The following is a 17606-nucleotide window of genomic DNA, read 5'->3' as shown; positions in this document are numbered from 1 at the left end:
TAGGTATTTTATACTATCAGCCAGTGGTTGTAGCATTGTGATATGATTGTTTCTAGACAGGAAACAGAAATCTTATTAATTGCCAAGCCTAAGGTGAAGTCCAGACCTCAACATGTGCTAACATTTTATTTCAACTACATAAAGAATACTTCTGCTGAATATTTCTGGCCCATTGCCACTCCCTCCTAAAACTTTCTGCAGTTCACCTTTCTCTAGTACAAGGCACAAAAGCTCTGTCCTTTGACAGAAAGGACGGCCACCTTTTGTACAACCACCTGGCCACATCATTGCTGCTGGCATTTCACTCAGCCTCTACTCCAACACTGATACCCCATCACTTACCTATGCAGCTGTTCCATAAATTTATTATTTTCTTAATAAATCTGTTCCTGTGCTGCACACCCCATCCTCAACAGCCATATCCCTCTACAAGTGATTCCCATCTACTGCAGTTCTGACAGCAATTTCCTCATGCAGAAGAGTTGGGTAAATCCCTGGCAAGGGTTACTGATACTTAAAACAAATAACAAAGAAAAAAGAACATGAGCAGGGACATGATGAATACAGGCTATGTATCTGTTCCTATTGCTTTTATTCTTGCCCTTCCTTTTCCACTCATTCCTTTCATTTCCTACACCCACTTAACTGAATCTCGTCTAAATTTAGGTTTCTATCCTGTCAACTAATCCAGTCCCTCTTGGCCCTTGTGCCCACACAAGCACTGGGGAATCTGGGAAGCTGCACCTGAGCAAAGGATTTCATCCTCCAGGTCTAGATTAGTAGGCAAAGGAGATCCCTTACTGTGTGCTCCTCAGGGTCAACAGGGTTGTCGGACTTGCTGCAGCCTCCCGGCATTCTCTCCACATTAGTCATCGTAACGAGAGATGAAGTTAAAGAGGTGCTATCATCTTTAAAAATGCCATTGAAGAAATGGGCTTCGTTTTGTGAGGCTGACCTGCTCCCGACCCTCCCTGAAATTTAAAAATAAATCCAACTCAGGCTGTTTATTTTTAAAACACTCGCAAGCCAGTGTTCATCTGCCTGTGTGCCAGGCCGAGCCTTTAGGCACCGGGACGAGCCCTGCCTCTCGGCTGTGTTTCTGCCCTCCAGGTGAGGTCCTGACCTTGGCAGAGCTGGGGAGGCTCACCCTGCTGCTGCCCCTCACTGGGACCCCCCAGCTCCAGCAGTGCCTGATGGACACTGCAGGGAAAACTGTAGGAGGGAACCGCAGAAAACTGGGCGGAAGGAGCGGAGGAGGACGCTTAGCCCTTCCTCTGCCCCATGGCCGAATCAGCTAGACCAGGGCTGCCTCTGCCTCTGCTTGTTCCCTCCCTGCCCCTCAGCTGCTTCAGGAAATCTTGCTTCTCACTTGGCTCTATTCACTGCCCTGGATTCAGCTTCCAAGATGTCCTCTCCTGGCCAGTCTCTACACTTCCAGCACCACTTATGGTGCTCCATAACACGTGCAAGTGGCCGTGTCTATAATTAAGAAAATTTATAGCCATTTAATGACAGAAGAGCAATTACACCAGCACACACCCTTGATGTAGATGCGCTAAACCAGCAAAACTGGGGTTGCTGCTTGTGCAGCTTAATCTGCTGTGCTTCTGGATGAATATACATTAATGCAAACGTGCTTCAGTGCCAGCACCATGCTTTCTCAAGACGTCGTGTTTGCACTCGTGGGATCATACCCACAGTTATACCAGGCTGCTTTCCCCACTCAGGCAGCCTCTTCTGGTCTCTCTCAGTTTTTCTGCTTTGTCCTCATACCCATGATGAGAGATGCTTGTTACCACAGTGATAAAAGTAGTTAAAATGTTCTCATTGTTGCCAGAAGCTCTCTGTTCCCTTGTTCATGATCCACCTGATGCTTCACCCCATTGCTAGTGCTGCCTGGCTTGCTTTGTACCTAAAGGAGTGAAAGGTGAATCCCAGGAGACCTATCTAGGGAGCCAAAGAATTGGATCTGTTGTCCCAAGCACTCTAGATTCATGCGATCACAAATCAGAGACCTCCCAGCTGAACCAGGTGATCAGTAGCTACTGTGAACACCTTTAAGCTGAGTGTGGGGAAGAAAATAATTGTGAGCCTCCTGCAGCCCGTGAGACAAGCAGGCAACAGGCAAAAGACAGAAAATGTTGTTAAAGGCACAAAATTAGATGGAAAAAATAGATAATTTGTTTGGCTGCAATGTATGTATTTAGCTGTAACAACTTGTTGCACAAGTAGTGGTTTGGATGGAGTTTCATGTCCTGTAAATGTATTTTCCACATTTTCTAACCCCCAACATCCTGCAAAAAACAGACTTTCATGGCTTTTCTTGCCACAAGGTGACAAATAGTTCCGAATAACCCCAATCTTTCTCTGAGCAGGGGCTGGACCCAGTCACCTCTGAAAGCCCCTCCCAACTGAAGTAATTCTATGGTTCTTTAATCAGCCAGCAATCACCACAACGTTTGCAGGTATTTATTAGTTCAGTCTTCTACTCCTTTATTGTTTTTTTTGTTAAGAGTGACAGACAAGCAGACAGTGCAGCAACCTAAGGTCTGTTTCCTCAGGAAAGTAGGGTATAATACAAAATTATAAAATGTTCAGGGGTATTTTCAGTTCAGAGATCTTTGGTTTGATGGTTTGTCTTTAATTGAACAAACGTTTTCTTTTAAGGAGAGCTACAAATCATCATTCCTTAATAATACAAGGTGGTAAACACATTACAACAGAATGCACCCCATAGTTCAAGGCTTTACATGATTTAAAGGATATTTTTGAGCAATTTTCCAAAGCCACATCTTTCATATGACTTTCACAGAGAGTCAAGTCATCTAATGTCATAGCTATCAAAAGAATTGATTAATTTTCATGATAAAACCAAGCCTGTTTTGCTAAAAGGTTTTACGTTTACATCTGAGCTGCTAGGTGGTGGCTCAGTCTCTGTTTACCATCTTTGAAAAGTCCAATGATTCCTTTTTCTCATCAAGTTTTGTTGGACACAGTAAACTACGAAGTCAAGTGTTACAGTGATATACATGTAAAGTAAAAAGGGAATGGAAGGTGCTTTACTGGCCCATCTTTTGCTATACAACTGTAACCAATCAACTAAGGGAAGCTGTAAAAGTGGTGTCTCACTCTGAGTAGAAAGCAGGAGGTGAAGCTGAAAAGTATCTATGCAATTATGTATACTTGCAACAGCCCTTTTTAAAGAAAATGTCTTTTTAGTGGAATATAAGGATTGCCAGTAAGAAAACCGATGCCTCCCGTGCAGCATGCGCTGTTCTGCCAAAGTGCTTTGACCTGCAGAGGTTCTCAAAATATCTGTAATGTGGTGTTTGAATAATCTGTACATCTCCTCCTTTGTAGGGGAGGTGAGGTGTTTGAGATCACCATATTTACAAACAGGCAACAAAAGATGGAGTGACTTGTCATGCACCACAGGTCATACAGCAGCTAACTCACTGTCAGCACCAGCATGTGAGCTGTGTATATATTAAAGAAGTGAGTTATGTGGTCTTTTTTAAAAAAGATGATGGTTTGTGTGTTCTGGCCATCCCTGTATCACACATCCAAGGAAAGGTGGCACAGAGTAGTGGGATGAAAATTAGGTGCATTCATCAGATGTGGCATAGCTATGGATCACCCTGCTGCAAATTTTCTATTGTTTTAAGTTTCTTGACTTTTGACATCAAAAGCAAGTATCACCTGTAATGGCATTTGGCCACTTGTCTATCCAACTGTGGAGGATACCAGAGAATTTCTGTGCCCTTTGCCCCGAGAGTTCTTGAGGACAACAAGGACAGAAACCTTCCAGTTAAGGTACCAGGCTGAGATGGGTAGGTGGGACTGAGATTAGGGGGTGGACTTCTTGGCTTTGTTACAGTCCTCCTCTGTGACACCTCCTCTGCAAAGCGCCAGATGGCTGATCCAGAAGACTGCAACACACATCTAAGTTGGGTCTTGCTAACTAGAGGAGTTAGTTGTGTAGCCACAAATGTAGTTCCCTGCTTGTCTGTTCACAGGAAAGGGTCACAGAGATGGGCAGGTGCTGTCTCTGCTAAATAACATGTTTCCTGATGTTGACTAGGTCTGCCAGGTGCTAGTGCAGCTAAGCAAACAAACTGCTATGCAAATTATTGTGTTCAAGTCAACATAAATATAGAATGTAACATGAAAAATTTGAGTACTTCAACATTTGAGATGTTTCTCCTCCCTAAGGTCACCTCCTTTTGCCTGGCTGCAAATCAAATCCCCATCCCTCGACACCGAGTTCAGCTTTTGTGTACCATGAAGCTGGTGGCAGCCCAGGCATCAGCCTGAGACCTGCAGTGGCATCCATCCACTGCAATTTCCTTATCTCCCTCCTCTACCTTCTTCCTCAGGAGACAAACCTGCCTCCACAAATCCTTTCCTTCTTTCAAGAGTTCATACAAGATTACCTCTTCTCTGCCACTGATTCTTCTCCGCCCTGGTCTTCACTTTATCCTGACAATTTAACAAGCCATGCAAATGGGGCAGAGGCAGCATAAGCATAGTGATGCTACGGCTACACTGAATCTTCATCTATCATATTAGAATGACCTGTCTTATATTAAGGGGTAGATTTGATTTCTTTTCAATGTGTTATTTACAATCTGGCAGAGTTCAGTACAAATGTAGGAACTGATCCTGCAATTTGATCAGCTCAGGTAAACCCAATGAAGTCAGTGGAGTCTGCACAGATGGATCGGATTCCAGTATTGGAGATTATTCTTGTAAACTGTCCAACATGCAAACCTCACAAATTCTGTAGTCATAAAGTGACCAAATAAAACAAGGCAACTGAGACCTGCAGTTGGTATTTTTACTTAAAATGAATTTTACAGCATTGGCTGAATTAATCCATTTGTTTTAAGTGGCAGAGAAAATATCCTGGAGAGGGAATAAATTAAAAGAAGTGAAACTAATAAAGAAACTTTTGAAAGATAAGCTTTGGAAGATACACCTTTTGCTTTGAAGTGAATAAAAATAGGTCCTAGAAGACCTGACTCTAGCACTTTCAAATGAGAGCCCTGATCCTGCAGGGAGCTCTGTGCAGGCAGATCCAAGAACCAATGCAGTGTCTTGAGTTTTGATTTCAGGTCAGAAATACCCCGTAAAATGAACAAAAGTATTTTTCCCCTTTTGTGTGTGTGAAAGGAATATCAGAATTGTGAAGCTTCATTTTTCCTATGAGAAACTGCTGAAGTGAAACCCCTTTGGCTTTTAATAAAGATGTGACTGCTGAATCTTTCCCAGAGTAAGTTGTCTCCTAAGCATTATTAGGAATTTAAGCTCAGTAGGAGGAAGAAGTAGTTTAACGGGAAATGCCTGCCCTCTGGTTGTTCAGATGTCAGCCCTGTGGTCATTGTCATCCTCCTGGTTCACCTGTGCTATCTGCCTGCTAGCAAAGCTGGACAGGTCCAAGTACAAGAAAGCCAAAACCCCAAGACAGAATAAAAAAATACATCTTCAGCCTTTTCTCCTAAAAGCCATAAGAAGAAAATAAGATGCTTTTTTTTTCTTCTCCTTTTTAACATAATTTTCAGAGGCATATGTGAGCAGGAATGATTGCTACAGATACTTGAGCAGACAGAATTAATTGCTAGAAAACTGCTCCTATATGTGGGGTCTGAGGAGGAGGAGTTTGTCACCACAGCATGCCAGAATTGTGCAGAATGTTGCAGAGGGGAGGAAGATACCAATTAGACTAATGGAAGGAGCAGGGCTGGGAGGCAGAGATAAACATCTGGAAGGCTCCCTGGGGCCATTGCATTTGCAGACTTTAAAATAGGAAGGATGACTTTAACTGGGATCCTGAAATGGAACTGAAACTGGTGGAGTTGTTTGCCGGTGGAATCACATAATTGCACTTCTTCCTATTAGCAGCGGTAGTTTACATTCAGAGGAGTTTAGGAAGCTGGACTTTTAAAGAACATAGAAGGAGAACTGACAATAAAGTGTGGGAGGCCAGATGAGAGCATGAATTAACATTTCCACAGGGGTGGAGCCAAAGCCAAATGAGGCATCTGACCACCTTTATTTGTTCTCAATATTTAGCAATGAATATGAATTATATTTAATACAAGCTGTTCTGTTATTTGAATATGAAACTTACTTAAACACTCAGTTGGTGCTAACATTACAGCTTAAAGCAGGCTGTCATTATTTCAGCATGCTTTGCTTTCTAGGCAAGCCTTCCTATGTCCACTGTAGTGGAAGTGGCCTTTCACCCAGGGTACATTTTGGCTGAGCTTGGTTTTTAGCAAGAATAAACCATTTAATTCCTTTGAGAAAACTGGGGGGGGGGGGGGGGGGGGGAGATATTTTGGGCAGTTTTAGGTATATTGTATTTTAAATACTTCTGATGCATGGTGTGTTCAGTAGTAGTAGGGCATGGGGATTAAAGAGAATTATCAGTTTGATTTTTCAGACATGCTATGCATGGAAAGCCCTTGAACTGCTCAGTCATAAAGATAACCTCTGGTCAGAATTCACTTCTTAGTCCGCAAACCTTAGGATACGGTAATTTTCAATAACTTTTTGCTTTGATCCTTGATGTCTGCAGTTGCTGCATTAAGCAAAAAGCAGGATTCCTATGGTCATCATTTACCCTTTCCACAAAGTACATGTCTATGTATAGTTAATATCCTCCATCATTTCTTCCTGACTGTACCTGACAAAGGAAGTCCTTGCAGAATCATCACTGCCTTGCCAGTGTTGAAGGCTGTTGCCTGGAGTGAACTGATGCATGTAGGAACCCACTCTGACACTTGGTTTCCCTGGCTTCTCTGGAGGCTACTTCAGCGTTTTGGCAGACTGCTGCTGCTGGTACCCATTATACTTCTTGCCTCAGTGTTCAAGGTCCATTGATACTTTCAAGAAGTTTTTCTTTAATAGCTTGACATGCAGTATCTTCTACAAAAGCATTAATTTGGTGCTTCCACACACTCAAGGGGATGGCTTTTTCATATTTCTATCCATAGGCCCAATAAACTATCGCCATCAAAATGGAGGACTCTGCCACAAGTTAGCTCTTGGACTCATCTGAATGCTTCGGTCACGGCAAGGGAGAGGGATTCTTCTTTATTAATAGTATTTCATGCTTCTGAGTAGCTTTAAGGAAATCCGTCCCAGAGGTCCTCCATAACAGAAGCTGAAGGAGCAAAAGCCATCTTTCAACACAGCTCCAGCCCCAGGAGGTTGGAATATTTAAAGATATTGTCAGGAGCTTTCTAACAAAGGTAAATCTTTTACCTCTGGCCTTAGATCAGAACAAGCAGAAGATTTTGAATGATGTTCAGCTGGGTTTCAAATTTGGGAAGAACTGTATCTGTAAGTGAAGAAGAACTGACACTTTTATTTCATAATTCTTCGGTGATTTAGTCAGTCAGAACCCAAAGCTTAAAGCACTGACCTTCCCCAATACACATGGGAAGCAGTACATCCAAGTAGTCAGGCTCCTTGATGTAAAAACGCCAACAAGTTTTACCTAAACTGAATTACTCCAAGGTAGACCCTTAAGACTTCGTTACGAGTTCATACAGCAAAGGGTATTTTTGAAACCTCCTACAAAAGCTTTTTTTGTAGGTCTTTTTGGGGTCTGCCATTGCTGACTTCCTTGGAACCACTCATTGTCTGGATTCTTAAACACCTTCTTGGTGACATCGAGTGAGTTTCATGCATCAATCATTCATCTTCTCTTAGATTTCATATGGTAGAATGCTACAGAGAGCTCATCTGAGAGTTGCTGCAAAGAGGAGACTTCAGCTACTTTGCTGTTTCTACTCTGCATCTTATAGTGAAGCCCTGTTCTAAATTTTTGATAGAAACCAGTTGTAAAGTGCTACTTCAGCAAACTAATTCCCTTGGAAGGCCTATCTAATTTATTGTCTCACTTGGTATCAACACAACTGGCAACTCTGTTACCAATACCTTGTCTAACGGTTAAGCTACTCAAGCACATTTTGGTTTCATAACCTACCTGGCCTGAAGCTTTAAATTATGTCAGACTGCATTTGCAGTATCTGCTGTTTGTCTCAGGGATATTTCTATCAGAGGTAATCAAAGGCAACTGCAAGCTAGCTATGTGGACCTTCTCCATGCATTTACAAAACCGGTGATTTAGATTTGGTCTACAGCAAGAAAACCTATTTTAGTCATCCTGTGCTGTGGAAATTGTTTCCGATATTATAGGGATCAAGCTGTTCAACCCAGTAGAAACTTCATCTGTTGCAGGATAACATTACATTCTTTTGCTGTTGTCTCACATGCATCTTTCAGAGTATGCAATGCTGTGCTGGAGATTGCTCCAAGTTGCCTTACCTTTTGTTTAAAATATGGCTTGGCTTCTGTATCCACCTCTTTCTCCTACCAAGTCCATCTACATGGCTTTTCTCATTGTTGTAGCTTCTTTTTTGTCACCTTTTGACACTCCAGGGGGTAAGAATCCAGACAGACCTCTGAAGAGGGCCAGCCACTCACTAGAACTGACTTTGCTGAAGAGACTGTTCTCTGTCCTATTGTTGGAGAGTCTCTGATAATATACTGATTTTGTAACTTCTGTATTGCTCTGTCAGATTTTCTTCCCATTCCCATCCTCTTTTATTTTTTGCCCTTCTTGACTGATTTATTTCTCTGGTAAAACATTAACTCCTGCTCAAACTGGGAGCTGCACAGAGCAGCTGATCCAGCTGTGGAGACCACCAGTTTGTGCTTGGCACTAGTACCAAGCCACTGCTGTATGGACCCAAACCTCTCAGGGTTATAAAGGCTTGCATTTATCTCATTCTGAGTAGTCAAGATGTAAGATAGAATCTTCACTGAAATGAGAATTTGAATGTTCTCATCAAACACAAAAATTATAGGTCAGTAATTTTTTTTTAGGCAGTTGATATTTCACAATCTATACTGTTTGGGGTGTTACTAGTATAGCATAAGATCTCATTAAGCATTCACAGCATTAAAGCTTAACCAAAACTAGAGAACAAACCAACAACTAGGCAAAACCATGCATACATTCATGCAGAAATTATTTTATGCGGTATTTCAGATTTACACAGGTACAAAGAAAAAGAGCCATTATTTGTTCTGGGAATTTGAGTAAAGGTAAGAGAGAAGAGAGAATATTTTTCAATAACTTTAGGCTGAGTATGTGAAAAATGTCTTATTAGTGCTACTTTGTGGGCATACCTTTCAAGGAAATAGGTGGAAGCCTGTCCCTTAAGGGGTTTAAAGGAGTAGGAAACAATCCTACATTAGCAGGTAGGATGGACTGAAGTACTGGTTACACAGGCACTTAGGACTGGAGGAAGGCAATAATTGCCTTAGCCAGCGCAGCTACAGCTGGAAGAGGATGAGTCATGACACCTGCAGGCTCACACACAGCTTTTCAATGGGGATACTCCTATGCATAACTTGACACAAACACATTTGCAGACCTGCAAATCTAATGCAATTGATTTCTTCCTCTCTGTATCCTATAATTTGAGAGCTGAAAAAAATTTATAGTAGAGGGAGTGTTGTTTAAACATGAGAAAAACCTGATGTTCAAATAGGTTGTTTTTGAAGGATACTTCCAACTTGTTACTGATTTTCTCAATACAACAGCCAGGTACAACACTACCTACAAGGAAGTAAGAAACTTTTTCCAATCCAGTCCAATGTCCTCATTTCCTATGTTCTTGAATAATAATGTATAGCAATGTCACACCGTCCCAGAAATATGATGTTGCAAAGGTCAGCATGCTTAAAGCTGTCACTACTGTTAGTCACCTCTCCCATCTTCTTGCTGGGTGTCACTGCCCTCAAAAGCAGGGACAACTTTCTGTGAATTAGTGCAGGGACCACTGCAGTTCTGTATTCGGGCCGACCCAGGCCAGAGCTATTTCCCTTCAGTGCATTGGCCTGAGAGTGGCAACCTAGGACCTGATTCCCCAGAGGATGAGATGTCTCTGCCTAAGAGGGGAGTAAGGCTGAAGGCAGCATAACCTCAGACTGCTGATTTTAATCTGCTGTCCCAGCTGTGCTGGAGCTTGGTTAAGCATCAGATAGCAGCAGTGATGGAGAGGTTCTGGGCTACGTGACAGGTACTAGAGGCCAGGAATATTGTTGGTCTGATTTTGCTGGCTGTGGAGAGCTTGGACGTACTGATAAGCTATTTTTGAATTCTGCCAGCTTGAGGACTGGCTACTAGAAATTCATGGGACATCCTCAGTCGTTTTCTGCCCCAATGGAGGAGACAGAAAAGTGAAGCAGTTATCCTACACACACGGCAGCAGGACAGCAGGGAAACATGGGGGGCTCCCAGCTGGAAGGACCCTAGTTGACTTTTAAGGACAGCCACTGATTTTGGGAATTGATGGCTGAGCGGAGGGAGCTACAGCTGAGTGTGCTGGTGGGAGGAAGCGGCAGTGGAAGCCCAGGCTTACCTGCTGCCTGAAGGGAAGGGAATTTCCAAGAGTGGGCAGAAGTCCTGGCCAGGAGGGGTGAAATACCACAGGTGGGGGCTCCTGAGAGCGGGGAAGCTGAGGCATGCACCCAGATCCCATGACAGCATGCAGCTGAAGAGGGACACGGTCATTTGCCACACACGCCATTCTGCAGTACGACAGTGCATACCTGCTCGTGGGTTTGTGCCCGAGAGCCGCTGCGGGCGGAAGCACTGCAAGGACACTGCTGTTCCTGAGGGAGACCTGTGCAGGCACACACTCCCTCTGCAACGCTTATGCTCCCACACTCACCCTCTCTTCTTTCTTTGTCACATACAGCTCAGGTTCATTACTTTTCCTTCCCCGTTATTTGGGAAAAAAATAACTGGTATTTGGGGAAAAAAATAAAGTCATTTTATAATTGTCAGGGAGTAGAGCACTTTGAAAATTCCCACCAGAAAACATCATATGAGGAAACTGGAGGGAGCCAGGGCTGGTTCAGGAGACATTTCTTGGGACAGAAGACTTTGAGGAAGTCAAAACAGCAGCAAGCTGGGTGAAGGAGAAAGGCCTGTGGTCCCTCATGGGGTTGTTCTTCCTGTTCTTCTGGCTCCCTCAGCTCCCTGCTGGCTCCTGCCCTCAGCAGCTTCCTCCTTCTTCCCCTGCTACTTCTGAATCCACCCCTTCCATTTCCAGAAGACAGAGCAGAATGTAAAGCGGATCAATCAACGAAATACCAAATCCTGTGTTTCCTAACGCTAGCAAAGGCTCCCCGAGCCCTGGCCGCCCCCAGGGCAGCGGGTGGCTGGGGGCAGCAGGAGGCAGCCAGGCCCAGCAGCAGCAAGGCCGGTGGGCCACGGCCTCTTGTTTCTTATGACTAAGGGAACTAAGTCTTTTTACAAATCTTTATGTAGAAAATTGTAATTTTGTTTGTTTTCCTAGGCTGATGGTGTGTGATTCTTCCTGCTTTATTTATGGAGAGATTATTTGGCCACATGATTAACTAACACAACAACCAATTACATGCGTATTGTAGTAATTGGGAGTTTGTGTACAGAAAAATTACCATAGAAATTATATGAAATGGGCTCATCTCAGTGAAACAGAGGAAGACAGAGGAAGACCGGCTATTAGAGCAGGAAGAGGGTAGACCATGTCTGCCCGTATAGATCTGCATTAGCAGACAGAGATTCTTTTCCAAAAAACACTTTTTGTGACATTTTAAAAAAATCCCCAGTTTACTAGATGCTCAGGTATGGCATTCATTGTATCAGACAAGGGCATGAACAAACTCCTTGTGGCCTGTATTTGTTGCTAAATGTTTTTGCTATGCAAAAGACACGTGAATGTTACATATGGAAGGGGGTTGTGTGGTGTTTGGCAGCCAGCAGCCTGGTGTTGCCTCTGCTGCTTGGGACAGTTCCTTAACCCTTAGCACTGGAAAAAAAATAATAAATGTTTAGCTACTGCAGAGGTCCTGTAGGAACTTCTCCCAAGAAACAAGAGGCTTCAAATATCAATGGCTTCCCTGTCAGGAAAATTGAATCTTTCCTTGAAGGACTGGATAGCCTTACTGATTGAATTCAGGAAGCAGAAAAATAGGTTAAGTGAAAGAAGCACAAGACGATAAAAGTAACCTGCAGGCAACCTCAGTTTGTCCCAGAGGAATTTTGTAACAGAAAGGCAAAATGGTTCTGCAATATATCTGGCATTAAAAATTCACAAATTCAGGCTACCTACTCCCACTCCCAAAATAATTTGCGGTAAGGTTTATCGCCATCTTGGCACATTGATAATAAGCTGGAAGAAATGTCAGCAAATTCAACAACAGAGGGGACTGGGCAGCAAGGTAAAGAAAATTAACAGTTTGTGATTTGTATCCCACTCTAATGAAGAAGGTCAGCACCAAAGTAACAATTCTAAGTCTAATTTTTGTTTATGGATTTAAAGTCATTGTTTTATACCAACTAGGACAATACACCTGTATAGCTACACTGTTACTGTCAGCAATCTTAAGAGAGAGAAGGAAAGGCAGTCGTTATAGTCACCAAAAGTATAAATATAAAGTTAAAGTTCAGTGAAGAAACTGAAAACTGATAAAGGGAACGGAAGAAATTACTTGAGGGTGTCCTCTGAATGTACTGGTCTTTCACGGAGAGTGTAGCCTGGAACAGCTCCCCAAAAAGAAGCACACATCAGCTCATTGCCAACAGCAGCTCATCCTGCAGGGAGAGCACAGGACAGCAATGGGTGAACACGCACCCCCTCCCAGGCAGCTACAGGATAGTCCGATAACAACACTGCAAAGATAATGTAGTTAACATGCTGTGGGCTTTGCAAGCTAATTCCTCAACTGCTGTAAAACTGAACAGTTCAATGCAGTCAATACATGTGTGGCAGTTCAGTCCACGGGAGGAATGGGGCTGTACGCACTGTGCAGTATGCATCTTGCAAATCTCAGGTGGCACCGTGTTCCTGGAGAAGCATAATAAAGGGGAAAACAATGTGCCATAAACCACAGTTGTGTTAAGCCACCAGCATCCCGTGACTTTCCACATAGTCTTTACGACAGCCATAAACCAGGCCCGCATCGCCCGCCCATGCCGTGCGCTCAGAAGGAACACAGACGTCTTTACTGCACAGGAAGCCCTGGCCACCCGTATTTTCATTACATTTCATATACTCACAAATGATCTGTTCATTGAGAGCTTTAAAAGGACAAGTTATGCTAGGGCTGATGGAGACCCAACCATTGGTGATATTATTTTGGTGATTTGAGAACAGGGGCTGCCAGTGTGTGCAGTGCTTGGGACGAGCCAGGAGTGCCAGGGAGGGCTCTCCACCTTCTCCAGCTAGCCACACATGCTCTGCATGGCTGCACAAAGGCCATAGCATTAGGAAAAAAGATCATCATTTACCTTATAAAAGCAAAGATGATCCCCGAGTCAGGCACATGGTGTTGCTTGTGATAGCCTGGGACAAAGCCCAGGCATGCCAACTTGCTTTTAACAGTGAGGAAGTGCCCTCTGCGCTGGTCCCTGGCATGTCTGTGTTGGGGTCAGGCTGTGCCGTACACATTTTTCATTTTTCACAAGAGAAACAAGGAGATTGTCTCCCAAATGAATGAATCTAGAGTGCTCCCCGTGTCACTCTCATAATATGTTGCACAGGGGAGAAACCCATCAGGTATAAAAGCTGCAAGGAGAGCACAACTGCTATCAGACATCAAAGAATCTGTATGGGACAACGTGCAGAAATTGCCTCATTATTTCTGCTATTTGTAGACCATTGTTTATAAGCAACATTTCTCCCTTTTGTAGGGTCCTTAGCCCTAATTGACTATATTTTAACAAGATTCTTCTCTGTCTTCCCTTATTTCTCAATGGATTGCCATGCTGAGAGAGCAAAGGAAGCAGCTTCCTCCATTCCCTTCCCTCCTTCTCCCCTGGGGATTGCTCCCTCCCCAAATTGCAGGCAGATTGAGACGTCTGGCATCCAGAGAAGTGGGAAAACAAACAACTCTCTCACAGCCCCAAATCCACTTTTTGCCTCCTCTGAGACCAGCTTGGCTGAGTGTGCTGGCTGCCAGTACATAGGCAGCGAGCTGTTGCACTGCTGGGCTGGGATATGCAGGGCCATCACTTCAGCGTGCCACAGTGAATTTTGTCCCTGGGCTGGTTTGGAGAGACATGTGCCTTTGCACTCTCCCTCTGGCCCATGTGAGAGAGGTTAGACTGCTGAAAAAATGTCTGCTGTAACTTTATCATATGTAATTTCCCCCTATTCTACAGGCTGCAACACAGTGAATTAAACATCCAGAAAAAAAGGCTGCCAACATTTTTTGCAGATTTCAATGCTTCAGATCAGGCGAGCAATCAAAGGGCAAGGCAGAGGCATGCCTTTTCATTGCCTGCTATAAACAATCAAACTCAGACTTTGCACCATGTAGAAGGCTGCCTTACAAACAAGCACGGCTGCTATCATGTTACCATCCTGAGGCTGATTTATATAAACTGCCTTCTGAGCTCTGATTAGACTCAAAAAACATATGCTGTATAGGCAGACCAGATTGCTGGAATAAAATTTTCAAAACCACTTCTAATTATTCAGGTGCCTACTAGTGGGAGATTTCTGTCTCAGGGAAGTTGCATGCAGTTTCTTAAGTGGTTCACAGGAAGGTAGTTAAGCAAATGAAGACGGACTGCTTTTTATCTTTGAAGAGGTATCTCTATTCTATACATGCTGTATATTCAGGAGCAGTAACTTCAGTTCAGTAAATTGCTGGAGGGAAAAATAAATGTAATGTTAAGGTAGCGTGCAAGCAGCTGCATTGGGTCTTTTTAATTTATTCTGTGGAAGGAATATTTATGGCTAGTAAAATCCAAAGAGTTTTCAGGAATATGTTCAAAGATCATGATCAGGGCTACTTTAAGTGAACCTGCACGGCTCATACTTCACTATAAAAAGACTTTCTATCAAAGCATATCATAAAAAGAGCACTATTTCTTCCACTCAACAATTCAGAAATCACACAAGCCCTTGATTATAGACTCATGTTCTGCCCCCATGATATAAACTCCTCCTTCCACAAAGATTTTTGAGGCAAAGACTCCCTCCATATTCATGTGCAGAGCCAGCCATACCTATGGCTGAGAATATATTACCTCGTGCCTGTTCAAATGGCAGTGCAACAAGGCTGGGGACACAAGAACGAAACATCCTAGCGGAGGCTTAGCTGCTTAGAAAAATGCTGCAAGCAAGTAGGAAACAGCTGCCCAGAAATAAACTCCAAAAGATGCAACTTAGGACAGCAGTTCAAGCCCTGCATTGCTAGAAAAGTAGTACAAATGTGCTAACCTTTATCAGCCAGAAGTCCCTGCTGTCCTGGATTCCCGTGCAATTGAAAGCAGTCATCTGCAACAATGGGAGCTTTATTTATCCTGCACAATTGCTGCCAAAGCAGTCCTGGGACTTCCATGAGACTGCTATGAATATGTTTGGAGCGGGATGAATCTGGCAGAGCGCTGTGAAACTGCTGTATCACCAGTCTCAGGTCTGCCGGCTGGCTGCACTGACCGGCACTTTTGGTGCAGGGTTGCAAAGGAAATTTGAAAGCTTTTCGGAGACTGAAATGGCACTGTTCAACCTGCCCGCCCTGTTAGAGACTCATGATTGCTCTACCCTCTAGAGGCAGTGGAGAGGATATAATTGCTGTTGTTATGACAGCTGATGGAAATTTAGAGCAGGGACTACAGTCTGTGCCCAGCCCGGCATCCTGCACATACTCACAGCTCCCGCTCTGATGGTGTGAATCTCAAAGATTAAAGAACAGAGATGTATCAAGAGTAAAATGGGAATCATTTTACATCGCCTTTCCAATGGCTCCCTGGATCCTGTTATGAGACTGTCCATTATTTCTTTATTCAAAGTAGAAGTAGATGTGTACACAAGGTACAAGAATTTAAGTCTTTCCGTTGTCAAGGAGGTTCAGCACTCTCAGATGTGCTGCATGGTGCTTGTCAGCTGCAGCACGGGAGACATCTGTGGCCTTCTGAGTGTCCTACCGAGCAGGTCATAGTCCTGATAGCCTCCCCAATATGGCATACTTCTTCCCAGGACTAAGAGTCATCCTGCTTCCGTATGAGGCGATAATGAAACTAAACCTGCTTTCCAGCAGGTAGGACTCCTGAAAGAAGAGTCATTTGCTGACAAGTCTGGACTTGATACTAGAGAGGCAGCAAGACTGATAAGTTTCCACCGGAGAGCAGGCTCAGTAGGTTAGAAGACTTTTCACTGGACATTTCTTACCAAGCTTGTACGGCTTAGGGACAGGTGAGAATTAGGAGGCATCAAACTGATATCGTACCTGGAAAGCTCACTGATAGCATCCCTGAAGATGGAGCCATCACAGGAGAAGGACTCAAGCACTCTACGTCCTATGAGAGCTTGGCATCCTTATGAGATGTGAAAATACTTCATTGCCTCACAGCCAGGGAAAGCTCTGGGTCTTTCTTGTAGGGAGAATTTTCAAGTCTTTACTGAAAATAAAGTAACAGTAAGAATTTTAAGGAGAATAACCTTTCCTGTTTTGTGAATGTGGCTTTTTGTTTATTCAGTCTTCTTGGCTCCTCGCTACATTGACCCTCCAGTCATGAGGGCTGAATCAAAGTTGAGACTACATTAGGGTTGCTTTTGGTGAACACAAAGAAACAGGAGACAGCAAAACAGCATGGAAGGTACGCGCTGCGGTGATTCTGACCTTATTTCCTAATGGGCTGCAAAGAGATAGGCTGGAAGCAAATGTAAGATAAAAGGAACTTTAGTATTAACTACTTAGCCGAACTCCTGCCAGAGTGAAGGTGAGAACCTTCTTGACAGCCAGCTTCCAGGCATCTGCGGTTCTGCTCTTGGGTAGACGTTAACGATGCCTCGTGGAAAAGCCACTCAATTCTACAGCTTGAATTTGATTAATTAAAGGATTCTGGGTGCGTATTTCTTAACATATGACCCTTCGCATCAGAGGAATACACTCAGAAACTCTGGTACACCAGAGCAAATGTGGATGCCAGGTAAAGGCCAAACCTGAGAACCAGAGTCTCCAATGCATTACCTTGTTCCTTGAGAAAAAGGCTTCTGTCCTGCTTCCAATATTAAATTTGTGCTTTTTTTTAAGATGCATATCAAAGTGGGGAGATGTTGGTGAATGTTTCCCAGCAGGAGTCATACTAGACTACCATTAGTATTGGCTTGCAGAGGCCAGAAAGAGCAGCAAGGGTGAACCTGTACTGAGGGATTCTCATGTGTCAGATTTTAACTTGCCTTTGAAGATATAAGTTGGTCTTAATGATTGTCTGCAAGGTAGGTTCTCCCATGTGGTCTCCATCGTTAAGCGCACCACACTACAAGTCAGGAGCAAGGTGGGGAATGTAAAGTCAAGCTCAGAGATGTGCTGTCCAGGGCAAAAAAACTTGTCATAGATCCAGAATTGGAGCCCAGTGTAAAGCCCAGAGTATCGTGGTGGCAAGTGCCTAACATGCTAACTGTCACAAACTTCTAAGCAATGCACATAAATGTAGCCAAAGTTTCTGTGCAACATTCAGTTGTTATTTCTATCTTGAGATATATTGCAGGAAGGACATTATCACAGCTTGCAAGGCCACCAAT

Source organism: Falco biarmicus, chromosome 4 (assembly GCF_023638135.1).
Source record: "Falco biarmicus isolate bFalBia1 chromosome 4, bFalBia1.pri, whole genome shotgun sequence".
In the NCBI taxonomy this organism is placed as follows: Eukaryota; Metazoa; Chordata; class Aves; order Falconiformes; family Falconidae; genus Falco; species Falco biarmicus.
This window is presented reverse-complemented; position numbering follows the sequence as displayed.